Here is a 5,933-nt window from a genome sequence, read left to right as displayed (position 1 = left end):
ACAAAAATAATGATAAGAAAAATGTTTGAAATGTAACATTTTGATGATGTAAAAACAATTTTCAAAACCAAAGATGCTATAATTCAAAAATATAGTGTAAGAAATCGTAATACAAATATAAATATACAATTATTTGTATTATACCTTGCTTATCAATTAATGAATATGATAATTTGCTTTTAGGTGGAATTGGTATGTTCGCGTTATTTTTATCATCAAACGATTGTTCTGTATTAATCAACTTTTGATCGTACTGCTGATCTAAAAATAATAAAATGTTTATGTTCATATTGTTTCAACATAATTTTAATATTAAAATATCTGAGTTTTAAGCTAACAAAATNATTTAAGAACAAATGTAATTCTAAAATATATCATAAATACTCGTAAAATAAACTAAAGAAATTATTTGCATATTACCTTGCTTATAAATCATTTTTAGACTTAATGTCGCATTCTCTGGACAGACAGTATCATCTTCAACAAACGGTTTTGCGATTACAGCAAACAAATTTTCTTCGCAATACAAATCTAAAATAAATATAGTTTTATTGTACCATTTCAATATATTACTTCACTACAATGGTATAAATAACAGAAAATCATACCAGATTTATTTAATTTCTTGTCTATAGAAAAGTTAATTTTTATTTGCGACCTTTTTAAACATTTGTTCCCAGAATAATTACAATCTGTAATAAATCAGTATTTTATTATTAAATTATTGATTTAGTGTATATTTGTTATTGTTATTTAATTTATTTTTGTTACTGTTTTACCGTGCTTATTTTTTTGTGAATCTTTTGTAATTTGTACTGGTTTTTTTGTGGTTTTTGCAGTCACGGAATGTTTATTTGGATATTTCGGAATTTCTGAAATTAGTTCCATTTTATCGGTTAATTCATCGTTACTTGTTTCATCCATTACTTTAGCGGCTCTGATTTTTCTTGATTTTTTTAAATTTTCTTCTATGTCAGTGCCAGAATTAATATCAGACAACTCCTCGGCTTTTTTTAGCTTCCTTCTTGCCACTGCATAGTTGTCTGAAAAAAATTATACATTTTTTGAAAATATTATTTAATATTATATATATTCTCTCTCTCTCTCTCTCTCTCTCTTTCTCTCTCTCTCTCTCTCTCTCTCTGTGTGTGTGTGTGTGTGTTACAGTACTTACAAAATGTTCCATATATTTTCCGAATGAGATGCTCCATCTAAGTACATTCTGGTTTTTCCATACATTTGACCGCTTTATCATACCGTAGATTATTCGTAAAGTTTGGCCAAAAAGCTTTTGTTATGTTTCCACTTAACCAATTATTTGGTACTACTTGTAGTCCATCTTGAAATTCAACGATTGCATAAAATTTATTAGTCATTCTGTATAAATGAATATTAATCAATTATATTCATTGTGTAGTAATGGGAAGATTGCATATTTATTATTTTTGCATGGCAATTTCACTTTTTTTCACATTTTTCAATGGCCATAATTGCAACTCTGAGCTAAATTTTACGGAATAAATTCCAAACAACGAAGATGAACAAAGAACTTTAAAGAAATCTTCTTTCTCCACAACTTTGTAGCCGATAATAACAGGAATATTTTGCTTTTTACAATGTGCCACGTTTTCAATAGATACAATAGAACCACAACTTAAACCACAACAATTATTTGCAAGTGTCCCAGTTTTAAATGTAACTTTGTTGAACTTGATAATTTTATATTGTGGATTATTGCAATTGGATAGAAGTGGACCATTGTTATGTAACGATGTTAAGTTTGGATGTATCTCAATGAAATNCGACGATTCAGTAGATGATGTAGTTAAATTAATTTCTTTTTCAATGCATCTCCGTACAACTTGTTCTAAAGGTTTCTCCGCTTTTCTGAGATATTTTTTTAACACTTGCATGTAGTTTTCAAACTTGAACGCACTGAAGTTATCAAGTGGTCCAAATTTTTTGACATCGTTTACAAGATGTATAAGACTGTGAACATTGTGAGACACGTTTTGCTTTCCATAAAGTTTGATAAATGTTTTCACAAAAAAAAACAATCAAATCTTGTGCATAAGACAGTTGTTCATGCNAATTTTTTGAAGACAATATTCTAACAATAACATGTAGCGTCATAAAATGAATGTATACATTATTTTTAAGTATAGATTTAAAAGCTGCTGGACCCGTATACAACAGTATTAATCGATATTCCGTGGCTTTCCATAATTTTACGCAATCAAGTTTTCGAGGCTTTCTGGCAAATTCCATAGGTATTGATGGCTTTAACTGAGTTAGACGTATAGATATTTCTTCAACGGCTCTATATTGTAGTCGATAATGTAGTTCTCCATCCAGCCTTAATATATTAATTTACGCATTATTCCTAAGCATATTAGATGCATGTAATCCAGCGGAACGTTTGTAACGGGTTTGAAATGAGGTATTTTTAGTAAGCTACATGTTATATCTGGCTTGTGATAGCTGTCATCAATCTTTTGAATAAAATCATCATCTAATCTAAGTGGCGCATCAATTTGCGGGAAGCATATACGATTTCCTATATATTCTCCTTTTGTAGTGCACTTAGTGCAACTAGAATATCCGGAATGTCNCTTTACGCATAAAACGAACGATTTTGCTGGTGTGTCACATATTAAAGCTTCTATTCTGCATTGAATATTACAACCATTTACATAAATTCCATTTTTACACATGTCTATAGCCTCGTTCACAAAATCTTTTAAAAAATCGTTGACATTTGCTGGTTTTTCTGTTCCATGATAAATTCCGATTGCAAATACTTTGTCATATGGAAGAATTAAACCAAGTATAGGCCAAAATATTGTTGTTGTGACGATTTTGAGAGTAGTAAACCATCAATATTAACAGCTATTTGTATACTATCTACATTGCTCTTTATAGAAGTTAATATTTTCAGTACAGATTTTTGTAATCCAAAATGATAGTACGTTCCTGGTATTACAATACGTATCTCTTGATTTCTCGGAGTTTTTACAATTGAACGTGCATCTAAAGATAATGATGAAAAACACGAATGATTTCTCAGTTTCTGAAGCAATGCTCTTAGAGCCGTATGTGAAATTTGATGTTGTACAGCCCAGACAGCAAGATCAGTTTTAAAATTGTTAACTGTTGCATTTTCAGATATGAAAGAAATTTCTGATTTATAGAAGTCGCTAACGGATGATTGTAATAAATCATTATTTTTGTTCCACTTGTAAAGAATATCATTTTCGGTTACGGCATTCTCAGCAGCTTGATTATGTATTATATCTGAATTAATTGTACAGACATTTTCCAAATGTTCTGTGTATTTANAATTGACATTATTATATGATGACGTTACAGTCGTGCTTAATAAAGCATCAGAAACAATTTCTGATTCTTGCGTAGCCAATCTTTTTAAATGTCGGTTTGATACAGATGCAACGTCTTTTCTCGATCGCTTTTTATCCATTATTTGTATTCTGCCAATAAAATTAATATTATATTTTAAAACTAATAGTTATAATCTAACTTACTTAACTAACTTACTTTAACACTAAAAGTCTTCTTCGCTATCCACTGAAGAGCACAAGACACGATTATTTGTAGTATTCAGCGACTATTGGTTGTCTTTTTTTTTGTAGCGTGATTTTGCATATCTGCATGCGTGAGTGATGCAAACTAAAACAATAGAATATACCGCATGCGCGAGATTACACTAAAGACCATTCTATATAAGACGCAGACGCGGATCGCAGATCTTGCGGAAGTAGCCAATCACGTTAATCAAATCAGCCAAGTAACCAACGTGACAGGTTAATTCCGCAAGACCTCCTATCCGCGTCTGTTTTATGTAAATAGGTCTTAAACGTTTTTTAGCGGACAAATATTGGAATATTTTATAACGTATTAATTGTGCGTTGTCCATTCACAACAAGAGATAGCCGTGAACAAACGGCAATAACGAAACTTACGTATATCCACAATACTTTGTTACCTTGAAGTCGCCATATTGTCGCCGTTATATTGCCATACCGGTGCCCGCCGCGTCATATCCTGTGACGCCAACTTGTCGAACGGCCATATTGCCACGTGTGAATTCGTCATAACGGAGCCCACTGCGTGTGAAGTTGCCATAATGCCGCGTGATGTCATTTCCCGAGTGACGTCATATCCTGTGACGTCAGAGCCACGCCTTTGCGTAACGTCATAGTGACGTCATTTCCCGCGTGACATAATATCCTGTGACGTCAGAGCCACGCCTTTGCGTAACGTCATAGTGACGTCACCCCTCCCCCTGTGACGTCATACCCCCTCCCCCGCGTGACGTTATAGTGACGCCATACCCCCTCCCCCTGTGACGTCATACCCCCTCTCATCCATGTGACGTCATACCCCCCGCATGACGTCATAGTGACGTCACCCCTCCCCCTGGGACGTCATACCCCGCACCCCCCTCGGAGCTCCTGAGTAAGAACCGGCCTTATATCACTACTATCATCCACGTTTGCAATTCACCATGGAGATTGGCTATGATAGAATTTTCAATTTAAAAACACATGAAAAAAATGTGATTACGTTTGTTGCACATGTGTATATATACTATATGCACAGGCATATTTTCCGCACAACATCCTGCGATGGCTCTTTCTTGACTTACATTTTATTAACTTGAAAACGATTACACAGCCTGAGATGATTCTCATTTTTATAACTTTAAACAAATACGCTAATCGGAAGAAGACGGTATATCAGAACATCTCAATTTGTATGTAATATTGCGAGAGAGACTCCAAGTGCCTCGGTAGTCTAACAGGGAAGGCGACGGCCCGAAAAGACGGAGATTCCAGGTTCGACTCCTGGCTAAGGAGTATTTTTTTGCAATTTAAAAAAATTAGTTCGGGGGATATTCGGGGTCATTTGTATACGTGATGCAAAACTAGCATCCTATATAAATTTAAAGTATTAAAATTTCAATTTAAAAACACATGAAAAAAATGTGATTACGTTTGTTGCACATGTGTATATATACTATATGCACAGGCATATTTTCCGCACAACATCCTGTGATGGCTCTTTATTGACTTACATTTTATTAACTTTAAAACGATTACAGAGCCTGAGATGATTTTCATTTTAATATCTATATATATTGTTGTAAAATTTAGTTTAATTTTGTACGGGCCATTAAGCAATTGCGGAAGGTACGCATCATTGCTCAATTAACCCGGATTTGTTTTAAAAAAGGTAACAAGCAGCATTTTGTTGTGAATGAAAACTGCTTGTTAAGCGTAGTATTAAGTAGAATACGGACGCAGCACGCAACATCAGCGGCCTACGTGCAGTAGCAATTAGGTCGCTAAATTGCTGAGTAGTCGCGATCGATTCCTTTAAAAAATCGATCGCGAGCAACGACAAACAGATCGTGAGTAGCTGTTGAATACTGTGTGGCTCCGAGTCCATCCGGAGAGTTTACCGCAGTATAGCAACGGCTAGGAGTCAGTTATAGCGTGCGTTAATTGTACAAAGAGTAGTAAAAGTGATATTTAATAAACTTAGTCAGTTTTTAAAAGAATCTTTCTCATCATCAAGTCCTACAACTCCCCGTAATCTCAACAACTCTAAGTCCAACTAGAGTAAGTCAAATGAACATTAAAACAATAAAGTATTCTTTTCTTTTCTAGAACCTTACTGGTAACTCACACATTGGTTTTTACTCAAAAAGTAAATGGCAAAGTCGAGCTGTCCGAGCCGTCCAATCCTGGACTCTACTTCGAAAAGCGAGGAACGTTGTTAAGAACAGACGAAAAATAGAAATTAGTTATTAGAATAGACATATCAGCAATCGAAAAACGGATCACACTAGTAAATAATACATTAAAAATAACAAGCAAAATGTGCTCGGATAGCGATGTCCACGACAGTAC

General features: G+C 34.0%; 1 long non-coding RNA gene across 1 annotated transcript; it reads right to left on the bottom strand.

Moving 5' to 3' along the window:
* Positions 1–116: 116 nt before the first annotated feature.
* On the bottom strand, positions 117–1,302 carry LOC109861133. The gene is made up of 3 exons (XR_002250921.1): positions 1,175–1,302; positions 421–1,043; positions 117–261 (listed from the first exon to the last, which is right to left on the bottom strand). It is a non-coding gene; the product is annotated as an uncharacterized LOC109861133 (long non-coding RNA).
* Between the last annotated feature and the right edge of the window lie 4,631 nt (positions 1,303–5,933).

This window comes from Pseudomyrmex gracilis, unplaced genomic scaffold (genome assembly GCF_002006095.1).
Source record: "Pseudomyrmex gracilis isolate BER0280 unplaced genomic scaffold, ASM200609v1 scaffold_595, whole genome shotgun sequence".
NCBI classification, from domain to species: Eukaryota; Metazoa; Arthropoda; class Insecta; order Hymenoptera; family Formicidae; genus Pseudomyrmex; species Pseudomyrmex gracilis.
Note: the sequence above shows the minus strand (reverse complement) of the source record. Positions and strands in the feature narration are given on the sequence as shown.